This window comes from Sus scrofa, chromosome 15 (genome assembly GCF_054392235.1).
Source record: "Sus scrofa isolate SSC_HxYL_T2T_F1_AM1 chromosome 15, Sscrofa_HxYL_maternal_Yorkshire_Landrace_v2.0, whole genome shotgun sequence".
NCBI classification, from domain to species: domain Eukaryota; kingdom Metazoa; phylum Chordata; class Mammalia; order Artiodactyla; family Suidae; genus Sus; species Sus scrofa.
Genome location: NC_139397.1, coordinates 81,844,404 through 81,860,728, shown reverse-complemented (window position 1 = coordinate 81,860,728; position 16,325 = coordinate 81,844,404).

The following is a 16,325-nucleotide window of genomic DNA, read 5'->3' as shown; positions in this document are numbered from 1 at the left end:
TAAACCAGATATAATGGAAAAAAATAAAAATCGCTACATAAAAATAAAATAAAATATTACTCTGGCTAGAATATGAACTACTAAAGAGAAAGAATTGAATTAAAGAAACCTGCTAAGGACCTATTTAAATGACCTAATTGAGATTTAATGACTCCAGTGATGGTAGCGGAGGTGAAGGGAAGCAAACAGATTCAAGTACAACAATCATCTTGGTGAGTAATTTAATGGACAGTAAAGAAAAGGGGACATGTAATGTATGACTCTTAGATCTGGGTCCCAAACAACAGGGAGGAGGATGATGTCATTTACTGAGATGGGGAAGACTGGGCAGAAATGAGTTTGACCAAGCTAAGCATGAACACTGCCACTTTGAAGACATTAAATCTGTTATGCCCGCTAGAGATCCAATTAGAAATGGCAAGTTGGAAGCAGGATATACGAAACCATAGCTTAGGGGAGACACAGGCACCAGAGAAATAAAATTAGGATCCACTGGCAACCATGGCAACCAGATGGCACTTAAACCCATTAAATCAAAAGAAGTCATATGGGGAAAGTACTTGGGGAGAAGGGATGAGGGCACAGGGCAGAGTTGTGGGCCCCTCTCAGGTTTAGACAGGTAGAAGAGGAGTCAGAAGGAGTGAAGGAGACCAGGAAGATATGCCACAAATGCAGAGGGAAACTAGAGGACTGTGTTGCTGTGAAAACTGGGAAATGACAGTGTGCAAGTAGAAGAGAATGACCAATGGGTCAATGAACATACTTCTGTGCTTTTGTTCAAGTCTTTTAGTAGTGTAATTTCCTAAAGGTGAAATTGCTTGGTTGAAGACTATAAATGCTTTAAAGATTTAATAGATATTGCCAAAGTTTCTTCCATAGAGCTTGAATTATGTGCAGGTAAGATAATGACCTTTTTTTTTTTTTTTTTTTTTTTTTTTTGCTTTTGAGGGCCACACCTGTGGCTTATGGAGGTTCCCAGGCTAGGAGTCTGATTGGAGCTACAGCTGCTGGCCTATGCCATAGCCACAGCCACGCAGGATGCGAGCCACATCTGTGACCTATACCACAGTTCACGTAATGCTGGATCCTTAATCCACTGAGTGAGGCCAGGGATCAAACCCACAACCTCATGGTTTCTAGTTGGATTCATTTCCACTGCGCCACGACAGGAACTCCAATAATGACTTTTTTAAAAATGAACTTTTTATTGAATTACAACGTAACACAGAAATGTTAATAACTCATCAATGTACAATATTGACTTTTTACAAAAGTACCCAGCATCTAGATGAATCAACAGGATTACCAACTCGTCAGAAGCCCTTTTCATGCCCTCTCAAGGTCTCATGCTTTCTTGACTTCTACACCATAATTAGCTTTACCACTTTTTCATCTTTATATGGATGGACTAATATAGTGCGTAACTCTTTTTGTAGCTGTTTTTGTCAAACATTGTATATGTAATAGCCTCCATTATTGCTGCACATAGTAGTAACTTGCTTATTCTGTTTTTTTCCTATGACTCTATTTGTCCATTCCAATGTTGATGAACAACGCCTTGTTTTCAGATATACACTATTCCAAACAATACTGCTAAGAATATTCTTGTACATCTATTTTAGTAAACATATATATGAATTTATTTTGGGCATGAATTGAAGGGAAAAATTGTTGGCCATAAGGTATGCATTATGTCCATATTTATTAGATACAACTAAATTATTTGTCTACCAATAGTTTTATGAATGTGTCAGTTATCCATATCCTTGTTGAAACTTGATATTACCAGTCTTTTACATTTTAGCCCTTTCAAAGTAGGTGTGAAGTTGTTTCTGACTGTGGTTTTGTTTTTTATTTCCCTGAGGACTAGTGACTTTAAATATCTTTATTCTGTGTCTATTGGCCATTTGTGTGTTTTCTTTTGAAACATGCCTGTGTAAGTCTCTTACCTTTTTTTCTATTAGGTTGTTTTATTATATTTTTCTTACTGATTTGTTGGGATTATCTTGTCTATGAGCTCTTTGTAAGCTTTACATGTTGAAAAGAAACTTCTCCCACTCTGTTTTTTACATTTTCACTCTTTTTTTTTTGGTCTTTTTAAGGACGTGCCCCAGAATGTGGAGGTTCCTAGACTAGGAGTGGAATTGGAGCTGTAACCACCGGCCTACTCCACAGCCACAGCAATGCAGGATCTGAGCTGCATCTGTGATCTACACCGCAGCTCACAGTGATTCCAGATATTTAACCCACTGAGAAAGACCAGGGATTGAATCTGCGTCTTCATGGGTACTAGTTGGGTTTCAATAACCACAGAGCCACGACAGGAACTCCCTACCTTTTCACTCTCTTATTGATGTCCGTGGATGAAGAAGTTTGCAATTTTAATGTAGTCTAAATTTTCAAACTACTTCTTTAATGTTAGTGCTTTCTGTGTCCGTTTTAATATATCTTTCCCTTATGTTTTCTTCTAGGAGTTTTATAGTTTTAGGTTTTATTTTTATGAAAGTCTTTTATTCATTTTGAGTTGATTTTTGTGTGTCTTTTTGTGTATATTGTGATATAGGGGTCAAGACAAACTTTTTCCATTGACAGATAGCAAATTGACCTCTTGTCATTTATTGAAAAGACCATGCTTTTCCTTTTGCACCATAGTGTTACTTTTGTCATGAAGCAGGCAATCACATATCAGGTGACATAAATTTGTAGTTCTGTTTCTGGAAAATATCCGTGGTAATAATACCACACTGTGGTAATTTTGGTAGCTTTACAATAAGCCTTGATACCTAGCAGTGGAAGGCTTCCAACTTTGTTCTTTCTTGGGATTGTCTTGGTAATTCTTGCCTTTTTGCATTTCAAATAAATGTTAAAGTCAAATTGTCATTTTCACACACACATACAGACACACATGCACCCGTTGAAATTTTTACTGTGGTTGCATTGAGATCAATTTTGGGGGAAAAAGACACCAAGTCTTTCAATCCATGAACATGGAATAATGAATATAATACTTTCACACTCAACAAAGATTTCAGTCAAGGGCAGGTTTTGTGAGAAAATGGTAAGTGATGATCTCTGAACTTTTTGTTTCATTTTAAGTGAAAACGGATTTTTTCCCAGTGCTTAACTGATCACTAGGAAGATGCACTTGCAAAAATATCAATTAGGGTAACTCTGGTCTTTCATAAACCAGTAAAAAGTTAGAAAATCTCACCAAAATACAAATCAGAAGGATCAAACTGTAGCTCTTTTTCTGGCAATAACCAGACAGCAGGAAGTTATATACAAACATTTTCAGAAAAGAAAAATTTTTCTTTTTAACCTATGTGCTCTTTCCTGCCTTCCAACCTAACACAAGCTGGGCTGATCTGGCTTTTCCTCATCATTATGCCCACACACTCAGTAGAAAAACTTTGTGTTTTTCCAGATGATACTCTTTGTTAATAATTAACAATAATTTTTCTTGTGAATCATTTCACTCTTTTAAAAATGTTTCATTGACTAATAAAGTCAGCTTCTATAAAACAATTAGACTTACACAGTTTTAGTGTTCTTCAAATGTTCTGGAAACATGTTTTTTTGTGTACACTCAGTACTCAGTGAAACATTTAACCATCAAATTCATATTGAATATACATTCCAATTTCACACACAAGAAGAGGAATTTATTGTCATTTCAACTTATAACTTTGTTTTTGTTTTGTCATTGTTGTTGTTGTTGTTTTGTCTTTTTGCCTTTTCTGGGGCCGCACCCACAGCATATGAAGGTTCCCAGGCTAGAGGTTTAATTGGAGCTGTAGCTGCCAAGCCTACAACCAGAGCCACGGAAACGAGGGATCCCAGCCGCGCCTGCAGCCTACACCCCAGCTCATGGCAATGCCGGATCCTCAACCCACTAAGCAAAGCCAGGGATCGAACCCACAACCTCATGGCTCTTAGTTGGATTCATTAACCACTGAGCCACGACGGGAACTCCTCAACTTATAACTTTTTCATACTGATTCTGGTCACATGTCCACCTTAAAATTCACCAGTGGTAAAAATGATTGATAAAAATGTTGGTCATGATTAAATACTTAAAACAATCATGTATAAACCCTGTCATTTTTGATGGGATACACTCAGAGCCTTTATACCTTTTATTTCAAAAATCTATTCTTACCATGCTTCTATTCTGGACCCAATCTTATCTAGATAATTTACTTCAGCTGTTTTCAGGTAAATTCTGAAAGACTAAATATTTCACATATTTCAATCTCAATCTACTTAATTTTTTCCCAAATTATCTAGGTGTGCTCTACATTTCTGCTTCTTGGCTAAGTCTCAAGATTTCTAACAAACTAACAACAGAAATCCCAGAATTTGTGTACCAAACTTCATGTTCCAAGATTTCCTAGGTGGATATAAATCTTTTCTCCACAGGGTTCGCAAAACTCAATACAAATTTAATTAGCCTTCACACCACAGCCATAAGGGTAAAAAAATGAGATGAAGTTCAGACCAAAAGAAAAGAAAACAAAACAATAATAACTAAACATAACCCTCAATACAAGTATGTCCCCCAAGGTAAAAAACAAAGGTTTTCAAGTCATATTGGAATTAATCATTCATATTATTATGTGGCTCAAGAAATATTTGTGGTTCATAAACATTGCAAAGCAAATACTACCAAAGAGGATATAGGACAATCCTTAGGAAGATACCTGGCATTTAGACATCTGCTTTTTAAAGGGCATTCTACATAGAGCCAACTAGTCAAATAAATTTTAACCACATATGATTTAAAAAGAGAAAGTATAATCTATTCTCTCAAACATAATTTTGGGGGCAGATATAACTAACATCTCAAGATTTCCTTCCAGTGCTCAGGAGTTGTTCTTAGTCATACTTGTGCTAGTGTGTCTAAGGCCATTGCCATCTGTCAAGTTGCCTCATGGATTTTCAGTTATGAATTTGGGGTCATTTTCCATTTCACAATGTAAATTGAGATGTTGTGTACAGCTGTTTGATCCAAGATCATCAGGTAGCCATGTGCAGTCAGGACCTGTGAACACTGGTTTCCACGGGAACCAGAACCTTGTAGTGCATCATAGGCCACCATTTTTTTTTTCTGTACCATAAAGAAGCCGTTTTTCTAATTGGGGTGTACTACTTATTGCACTTGTTATCCTTGCTGTCTGCTCTTTGCGAAAGGGAAATGTTTTTTACTCTTCTGAAAATTAAAGAATTTTATGATCATGGTCCATAAGCCCAGAAGCAGAAAGGAAATACCGCCATTATTTATTTAGTATTGACAAAACTTAGAGCTTGAAATACAACTCAGAGCGTTAATCACCCATCTAATGGGCTAAAAGCAACAAGCAGTAAAAGTAGTAAAAGTAGAAAATTCTCTGTCAGAAGCAATTTGGTTCAGAAAATTTACTCAATATGAAATATAATTTTTCTTGCTAACTTTTTCCAGTGCCCTTCTCTCGCATTTTTATTTGTAATGTTTAAGAACTTTAGTTAGCATGTTTTAAACAAAGATTCAGAAAAATGTAAGGGCATTAAGACAGAACTTGTAGGAGAAAACATCCTTCAACTTTGAGAGCATTTTATGTAGTTGAAATGACCCTGAATCATCAGATTCACTCTCTTTTTTCCCAAAATGAGGAAACTGAACAGTATAAATGGCTAGCTCTAAGTCACACTTAGACATTTAATGGTATAATCAAGACAATACATATCTGCCTTATATATGCTTGCACTCATGATCTTGGTGATGATGGGGTGTTCCTGGGTCATTGCCCAAGCAGCCCTGGAACTCTGTTCCCCAATACCACCATCATGGTTCTCAGTAAACTGTCCCTCTATTATGCAGAAATAATATTCTGCTATTCAAATATTGTCTTAACATAAGTCAGAAATAATGAGTTCTGCTAACTCATGTACACTTGTGTTCCAAATGTTTGCCCATTCAAGAATGTTCACTTCTCCTTTTTACCAAACATCCCTCTGTTTTATGCAATGCTCTGTTTAAGATTGTCAAGGACACATAGAGCCTTCATAGGTTAATTCTTTCTCACTCCTCATACCAATACTTCCTTCCTCCACCCCTCCTTTCTGTCTGCTTCTCTAAATAGGCATACTTCTCTTAATGCAACTTAAAGTTATTATTTCATATGTTTACTGTCTAGGGTTTATTTCAGCTATAATTAATTAAAAGCTAAACTAACAGTGACTTAAACCATAGGACTTCTACTACTTACTTCTGTTACCTAAACAGAATTCTGGAGGTAGGACCATGCTTGGGAGACAACAGATCTAATTAGACCTAAAGCTATTTTATGGTTTCTGTGGTGACAGACTCCAATCCGATTACTGTCAGTCTGGGCTGAGCTAGTAATTGAAAACACCTAGCTGAAGTCAAGGATGTGCAGGCAGAAGAAACCAGTAGGCAGATCATGTCAGAATTAGGGCTTAGACACACCAACATGTTAAGAAGAGCTATAATAAAGGACTTTGCAAAAACTAGGTTCCACAGAAATAACAGGCAATAAATTTGTTTTCTGTGAAAATTAAATGGGGAGCTGGGGAGAAAAAAATGACTTTAAGGAGTTAATTTTATTCATTCATCACACATTGAATCACAACCTGGTATCTTTCAGCCAATCTAGCTGTAGGAGCTCAGGGTATTGATGATTAATGACTACCCTTGTCCTCAAGTTCTCACTCTGGTCGAGAAGGTAGTCATGGAAATAATTACAATTCCATGTGATGACTGTTCTAATGGTCATATATGAAATGGTATGAAATCAACAACAGATAGCAATTAATTCTGCCTGACTGTGTCGAGGAGGCACCATTGATGGGATGACCTTTAAGCAGGAGAATAGAAAAGTTCCAAAGACCAGAAGAACATACCAGAAACATGAATTCAGTGTTATGTAAAATCACAGCATTTTCAGTGCAGAATGAGAAGGTGTATGTAGCTGGAATATGTTGAGCAAGTGGGCAAAACTGGCGACAGGAAGTTGAATCTAAAGAATATGTTCCAGTTAACCTATGTTTGAGGATTTTCAAGATCAAGGTAGAAAGTGATCAAGGGGTTAAAAGAAGGGAAAAGATGCAAGTGAGTATATTTAAACTGACCAATAGTGGGTACAGATATGGGCAAAGTGACATCAAATGCAGGGGAGACACAAGGCTGCAGGTGTTGATAAGTTCAAAGAGCAGGTTTGGGATAGTTAAGTGGAGGAGCCATGAGTCTGTAGGTTTGTTCAAAAAGTAGAATTCTGGAAAAAAAAAAAAAAAGTAGAATTCTGAAGTTTAAGATTTCAAATTCGGAGTAGTCGCAAAGGATAAGAGCTAGTCCATGACTTTGAAGACCAAACTAACTGGACTATGAGAGCTCCCATATGAGCCATGGGTATTAGAGAAATTGTCCACATGGGCTTGCAATTACTCTCATCAGTCGAAGTAGATCCTGAGACAAGAATTTGAATGCAAGAAGTTTATTTGGGAGGCGATCCCAGGAAGTAGGGGTAGGAGAATGGAAGAGACAGAGAAAAAGGAAAGAAGCCAATATGAGGGTACATTATTGAGCAGGTTACTGCTGTGGTCGACAGGGGCTCAATCCTTCGGGGTAGTTCTAGGAGACAGCTCAGATGACCTATCACAGGGGCCCACACTCCCTCTAGTGGTTAGAAAGTTGGGGTATTTCTTTCCCAAAGTCATTGTCATTGACTGAGAGTGGTTCCTGGTGGCAGTAAGTTCCCAGCACTTCTGATGCTTGGCAAGAGTCGCAGGATCTTGTTGGCATTACCAGTGTTTATGAGAGTGGTGAGCGCCAAGTGTAGAGCTGTGGCACTGACAGTGTCTTCTGTGTTTACCCAAATTCATTTTAGGAGTTGAACTAAAGAGAAATCTTATGAGCCTCAATGGAGTTGGGTAAATAACATAGAAGCTAGGAGATGAAGCAAGAGTCTAAAAAGAAGGTACTATTATGAATCACAAATCCACACACTGCTAGCAAATATTTAAAATGTTTGGTGAGAGGGCTGGAGTTCCTACTCAAAATTCCCTCTGGTCAAGGGCTGTTGGTCATTTTAATAATTGCAGATAAGAAATACACTGCTAGCTGACATGGTTTTGTAATAGTGTTTCATCAAGTCACTTAGTCACAGGCCCACCATTTCTTTCCTGTCAGCTAATATTAACTGATGTTAACAAGTAAATAGGGTTGCCCTTCTCAGAGCTATCAAGAACTGGCTTGACGACCATACGACCTAGCAATCCCATTCCTGGGCATCTATCCAGAGAAAACCATAGTTCGAAAAGACACATGCACCCCAATATTCATAGCAGCACTATTTACCAAGACATGGAAGCAACCTAAATGTCCATTTACAGATAAAGAAGATGTGGTACATGTGCACAATGAAATATTACTCAGCCAAAGGAAGGAATAATGCCATTTGCAGCTACATGAATGGACCTAGAGATTATTACACTAAATGATGTCAGAGAAAGATAAATGTCATATATCACTTACATGTGGAATCTAATAAAAATGACAGAAAAGACCTAATTTATAAAACAGAAACAAACTCACAGATTTTAAATTCAAGTTTGTGGTTACCAAAGGGGAAACTGCAGGAGGAAGGATGAACTGGAGGATGGGATTAACACACTACTATATATAAAATAAATAATTAGCATGGACCTACTATATAGTATAGGGATGTCTACTCAATGCTCTGTAATAACCTATATGGGAAAAAAGAATGGATATATGTATAGGTATAACTGATTCACTTTACACCTGAAACTAATATAACACATTAAATCAACTATACTCTAATAAAAAAAAATTTTAAGTCAATCTAATTTAAAAAAATAAAAATAAGAACCAGCTTGAACAGGTGACTTTAGAAGCACTATCTCCTCTGCTAAAACTCATCCTCCCAGCTCCCAGCTCTGTTTAATTCCTTTCCTGCCTGGAGACTCAGCCCCAGGGACAATACTTACCATTAAAGAACATCAGAAGAGTTCCTTGTGAAACTACTTCTCATACTTCTACCAGACCCTTGTTGAATTAAGAAAAGACTTCACAGCTTGCTCATATTTGCTTCTGTGTCTGAGGAACTGATCTCTGCTTTGGTGAAGGAATCTTCTAGAAAGTTAGACCTCCGTATTTTAGTGGCCTTTGTTTAATGTCTGTTACTTATTCTTTCTTTTCTTATCATTTGCAGTTTGGAGCCATCAATCCCAGATCAGAGCTTTTAACAGTCTTCTAGCATTTTCTTTCTTTCTTTCTCTTTCTTTCTTCCTTCCTTTCTTTCTTTTTGCTTTCTCCAGGAAAATAGCTTTCCCACTTGAACATTCAGCCTCATCTTCTAGTATATTTTCACAATCCCCATGTTGCAAAGGACCCGTGTTCTTCAATGTACCATCTGTAAGGTGAGATTTCATAATATCAATTCAACAATTCTGTTTTTGAAATATTGTGTTTTTATCTACCAAAATTCTACCAAAATTCTCTCCTCCAAATTCCCAAACTAAGCATTCCAGTCATGTCTTCATAGCTTAACACTAAATGTGTGTGAATACTTATTGTTTAAATATGGTTTGTTATTTAATGCGAAATCCCACATATTTTTATCTCTCACTGTGTTGATGGATGTCAGTAGGTTTACATTTATCACTTATTTCCAAATCCTTTTGTCAACAAAAGCCAATGTATTTTCTTAATTCTCTATCTGTTTTTGTAACATAGGAAGACTTCATTAAATTTTCATTTAGTTTAAGGACACAGCAATAAGAACTATGTATTTACAATATAAGCCTTAGTAAGTGACAAAAGCAGGAGAGACCCTATTATTCCATGTTCTCACTGCATTTATCATGAAAGTTTCTGCATCTGATGACTCCTATTGTTTCTCAAAGATAAGTATATAACTACACATGACACTATAACTGCACTAGTAGGTCAAGTATTAAATAGCAATACATAACTACATATGTTTGTAGTTCATCAATTATATCCTAATTATTAAAATGTGTATAATCTCTTGATCTACATCAAGCAATTTTTTCTGTCTTTTCAGGGCCACACCCCAGCATATGGAGGTTCCCAGGCTAAGGGTCAAATCAGAGCTGCAGCAGCTGGCCTAAGCCACAGCCATAGCAATGCCAGATCCTTAACCCACTGAGTGAGTCCAGGGATTGAACCTGCATCCTCATGGATATAGTTAGGTTTGCTACTGCTGCACCACCATAGGAACTCCCATCAAGCAATTTGATACTTTTTCTACTTTAGGTTTTTCTGTTTATTGACAGAAACTGGATGGTGGACACAGGTGCTTCTTGTGGGCTGCTTGGCAACCTGAACATTAATAATGTTTACTTTAGGATGGGAGACAAAGAGAGAATACTTAGTCTGGAAAACCGAAATTCTAATCTAGTCTAAAGCCCAGTCACTACTTCCAAAATACAAATAAAGTTCTGGCTCAAATTTTATGGTGAGTATCCTTCAATACCAAGTAGCATAGTCCTATTTTCATTGTGGTCCCCTGAGAGTGTGTCGTCCTTGCTCGTGGTTCTGCTTCAGCAATAAAGCTGTCTCTCATCCAAGTACTAATCAGGCCCAACACTGCTTAGCTTCAGAGATCTCATACTGGGTACATTTAGGGTGGTATGGCTATAAAGAAATAAACTCATGGACATAGACAACAGACTTGTGATTGTGAAAGGGGGAGGAAGAAGGAGTGGGATGGACTGGGAGTTAGTAGATGCAAACTATTGCATTTGGAGTAGATAAGCAATGAGATCTGCTATGTAGCACAGAAAAACTGTATCTGGTCACTTGTGATGGAACATTTTGGGGGATAATGTGAGAAAAAGAATGTATATATTTTTAAAATTGGGTCATTTTGCTGTATAGCAGAAATGGACAGAACAGTGTAAATCAACCATAATAAATTTTTTTTTAAAAAAGGAATAAAGCTGTCTCTTCCATGTACCTACCAGTTATAAGAAACAATATGAGGCACATTCAATTAAATTGTTGAGAATGAAAACTCTTTAAAATAGCAAGGGAGGGGGAGGGAGTGGGAGGGATCAGGAGCTTGGGCTTATCAGACACAACTTAGAATAGATTTACAAGGAGATCCTGCTGAATAGCATTGAGAACTTTGTCTAGATACTCATGTTGCAACAGAAGAAAGGGTGGGGGAAAAATGTAATTGTAATGTATACATGTAAGGATAACCTGACCCCCTTGCTGTACAGTGGGAAAATAAAATAAAATAAAATAGCAAGGGAGAATATATGGGGTTGCCAGCCCCACATAGGTGGGCATCTAGAGCCTATCTTTAGGAGATACAGAGCCCAGCTTTGTTCTGAAGCTGTGCTCAGCCTACTGGATACTTGCAGCACTAGCCCATCAGGCCCTAAGGCGGTCTGTCAGGGGCCTCATTGCTCCTCTGAGGGCTGCTGTTGAACTCAACAGCCTGTCAGGAAATATATTCTTTCTCTATCCTAGGTTCATCTTTGACCTATGACAACTTGGGACTGAGAATTTCTTGCACCTCTTCCTTTGTTAACATTTATCCTTAACCAAGTTGTAACCATATAACAACTATATCTAAAATGCTAGCATAAGAGGTTAGACATTTAGTCATGTGCAGTAGGGTGCCTGCCCCACTTGTCCTATTTTTATTTTTTATTTATTTATTTTTGGCTGTGCCCAGGGCATGTGGAAGTTCCCAGGCCAGGGATTGAACCTGCGCCACAGCAGCAATCAAAATCACTGCAGTGACAGTGCTGGATCCCTAACCCATTGTGCTACAAGAGAACTCCTATTTCTTCTGTTTTTATAGGCATAATCTTAGAATCGAAGAGTGAAGACTCACAGAAATGTTGAGGATTCATGTAAACATTCAAACACGTTGAATGTTGGATGGGTCCCCCACAAAAATTCGTTTTGAAAATCTTGTAGATTATGAGCCAATGTAGTAGTGTTTGTAAAATTTGTAATATTACAAACGTATAATACCCTTGCCAACTGTGCAGCCATCAGACAGACAGCAGCATTTCTATTCTTGCATTCACCAAAGACCACACTGGGATTAGTGCAGTTTCTCAACCTCAGCCCTGTCGAGATTTGGGGTGAGAGTTCTTCATTGTGGGGGGCTACCTGTGTGCCCTTGTATGTTGTAGCATGTTTAGCATCATCCCTAGTCTTTGCATCTAGATACCAGTAGCTCTTCTAAGTCGTTGCAATCGCGACAGTCTCCAGACATTGCCAAGTGTCCCCAGAGGGCAAACCTCTCCCCGGCTGAGAATTACTGGAATCATGGGAAGTTAGAAGGAAGAAATTCTTTTCACATAAGTAATAAAACTCACACGGAACTCCTGCAGGAAATAAAATCATGCATCAGAAAACAGGTTGGCCTTTTTATTAGTTGGCCTAAATGCCCTGGGGTAATGTTCTAGATTGCTGCTTGGAGGTTGACAGTGAAGTCCGTTTTCTCAGTAAAAAAGAACAAAAGGGGGAAAAAAAGCCATTGGGATGGTATATGACATGAGGCAGCACAATTGCTGGTTGTGGGAGTATTATAAAACTCCTACCTGAGTCAGTAATCTACAGGATTTTCAAAACAAATTTTTGTTGAAGACCCTTTCAACACTCAGTGTGTTTAAAAAATTCCAAATAGATGTCTTGGTTTAAAACCCCTACTTGCTTAAAAAAAAAAAGATGCTTCTTTGGTTTTGCTTTTCTAAATAAAGACGGAAATCCATCACCCATAGACCTATTCTAAGTAAATAATTCATCTCTATTTTTTTTTTTTTTAAGCCAGGAAATAGGTACTGCGTTTCTCCTTTCACTGAACCTTCCCTGTGAACTTGAATGCTTTTGTATCTATTGTCTCAGCCTGTGCTTGCCAGGTAAGGTCACTTCAATGTGAATCAAACTGGAGGGATTCGGCTGTAGACATTTCAGGCAGTATCACTCTGCTGTGGACATTTAAAACAGTATTTTTTTCACAGTCATTCCCCACCATCTCTCTTCCCCCTTCCCCCAGTATTCAAACATATGCTCGGTACTTTCAGAAAGGAAGGAAAGCTACCCAGGAGGTATAAAATGAGCATGATTCAAATGTTTTGTCAGCTGGAGTCCTAGCCAGCAACCAATTTTCGCAAACTCTCGTACGTTATTCAAATTATCATAATATTATTCAAATAATCATAACACAGCATTGGGTCTTTGACCTATTAATTATCCTTTCATCCATTCCCTCCCTGCTGCCGAGTTAATTAGTCAGATGGTGGGGTCTCTGCTTTATGTACATTATCTCAACCATGGAAAGCCACAAAGTTGTGTCAAGAACTGCAGTTAGAGTCATCCTTTTCCGTCCTAATAATCATGTATGCAAATTATTTTAAAATCTTTTTCTTCTTGTTAATAGCCTCGCTATTCAGAGGAGAACAGGCTTCCCTTCATCCCTTTTCCACTGTGTGTGTATTGTTTTTAAGAAGAAATGAGTATTAGCCAGCCACCCAGCAGCCCAGCTTGCATTCTTGCCCTAGATTTTCCTCTCCTTGAAACAGAGGAAACCAGTTCTTAGACACGTAGAATTCTCTTTCTCCCATTCTTTGTGCCCCAAAGCCATGACTGAGTGTCCTTGATTGGCACGTGCCATGGAATATGGTCCTGTCCTCTGCTACACCAACACCACTGGGCTCATTATGCAGAAATCTAATCCCCAGCAGCTCTCAGAGTGGCTTCCTAAAATTCCTTTCTGTGTATAGTTGAGCTCCCCCTATGACGTCAGTCTCAGTAAGTAAACATCAAGCCACATATTTCATGTCAGAAATGCCATGAGGGTGCTAAATACTTTTATATACCTCTAAACAAGCAGAATGGATTTTCTGTCAAACTTTTTAAGAATACAAGGGTCCCTTTCAGATTGGTAAGAAGATTATTTTTATGAATGCAAGATTGAAACCAGCAAAGTTTTCTTTTCCATTTCTATCAGTGAAAGTTGAGTCAGGAAGACAGAAACTACTCTAGATATTTCAAAGAAATGAAATTCAATACAGTCAGTGGAATACATGATGATGGAAGAGCCAAGAAACCAAATAGAGAAGGAGGCACCCCAAAGATTAATATCAGCAGGGAATTCGAGGGGGTGGAAGTACTAGCATCTGGAAACCAGGCCTCCAGCTGAGGCTAGAGCCATGAAGGGTGCTGCCCAGGGGAGTGGGGACCACAAGCAAATGCAGTCACTTTAGGAAACCACCCCTTGAAGCAGAAATAGAAATAGAGGCCGCTTGCTTCTTCCTGCCATCTAATCTCTCACCAGGCCTCCACTGCTGGAATTTAGCTAGAAGTCAGGTGCAAGGAAGTCTGGAAAACCTGATTTTCAGGAGAAGAGTGGGAGATAAATCTAGGACTTGTATTCAGTTTCTCTTTCAATGAGAATTGAGTGAATGTAGAGCCAATCAACATCAGTTCAATGGCAGATCCATGAGGCCCATGTACAGGTGCACATAGAATTAAGTCCCACTATCCAGAGCCCACAAGAAATTGACCTCAGTTTAAATAAATAATGTGAGAAAAAAAGAATATGTACATGTATATGTGACTGGGTCACCTTGCTGTTTAGTAGAAAATTGACAGAACACTGTAAACCAGCTATAATGGAAAAAATAAAAATCATTATAGAAGTTTAAACAGTAAGCTGAGGAGGTTAAAGGAATAAACAAAACCAATTGGGAACCACTATTTCAAGTATTCTGGTACCACTGTTATGCTGAAAATAATAACTCCAGAGAGAGTTCAAGTTCTCATCACCAGAACCTGTGAACATATTGTTTTACATGACAGAAAGGATCTTGTAGATTTGATCAAGTTTAATGGCCTTGGGATGGGGAGATTGTCCTGGATTATCTGGCTAAATCCCTAAGTTTGGAATCTTCTCTGGGTGCAGAGAGAGAGAGAAGGTGACAAGAAGAGGTGTCAGGTGTGGAAAGGACTCAGCTGCAGTTACTGGTTTTGAAAATGGAAGAAGGCAGCCAGGAGCCAAGGGATGTGAGTAGCCTCCAGAAGCTGCAAATGACAAGGAAACAGAGTCTATTCACCCCACCTGCTGTAATTTATCAGTTTTTCTATCCCCTACTCAATCCATCACTTCCATGAGCATACAAAAATGCTTGTATTTCTTCCACCTTATTTTAAAAACTCTTTTTGTGACCCCAATTCTTCAGTAGTTGCTATCCTATTCCTTTGTGCCTCTTTGCACCAAACCCTTTAAAAGAATATGCCTACACTCATTCTGTTGAATACCACATTTCCTATAGTCACTTACACCCCCTCCAACCAGGATAACGAACGCTGTTCCCCAGTTAGGGTCAATTCTTAGTCCTCCCCATACTTGATTTAGTAGCAGCATTTGACGCAGTTGATCACTATCTTCTCCCTGACACATTTTTTCCACTGGCCTTCTGGAACACCAAGTTCTTCTGCTTTCCCTTTTAGCTCAGTGGTCCCTCCTTTTGATCTCCTTCATTGCTTGTTCCTCTTCTCCCTGATCTCTTATGTGCGTGTGCCCCAGAATTCAGACCTTGGCTACCTTCCCTTCACTCTCTTTACTCATTCCCTTGATGATCTTATCCTTTCTCATGGATTTAAATACCAACTCTACCCTGATGATTCTCAAATGTTATCCCCAGTGAGGATTCTCTCAAGAACTACAGACCCAGGTATCTAACTGCCAACTTGCCAACTCCACTAGAAAGTTTAAGAGGAATCTCATCCTAATGTGGCCAAATTGAATTCACCCAAACCTCCTCCACCTCAGCCTTCCTATCTCAATTCATGGTACCTCCATCCTTCTGTTAGCTCAGGTAAAAGAATTCACTTTTCTTGGTTTTTTTTTTTTTACTCACACCTTCAGACTCTACCTTCAGAACACATACAGATCTAACAAACAGTGAGCAGACCTAACAACTACTAACCAATTTTTTTCCTAAAAGAAACTAGGAATACCTTGGAGAAAAAAAAAAAAAAAAAAAAAAAACCTTTAGATTCTTGGGCTGGGGCTAGGAATGTACAAATATGAGCCTGGATCATCTTACTGTGCCACAAGTGAGAAAGTGCTCAAATCATGGAATGGACATGTCAGAAGGACAGAGGTCCTGGCTTGAAAAGGCTCCCACTGATGAAGATCTGACATAATTTAAGCATTCAAATAAATGGGAATATGTTATCTTCTGTGGCAAAGGGAATTAAGGTTGCAGATAGAATTAAGGTTGCTAATTAACTGACCTTAAAAGAAAGAGTT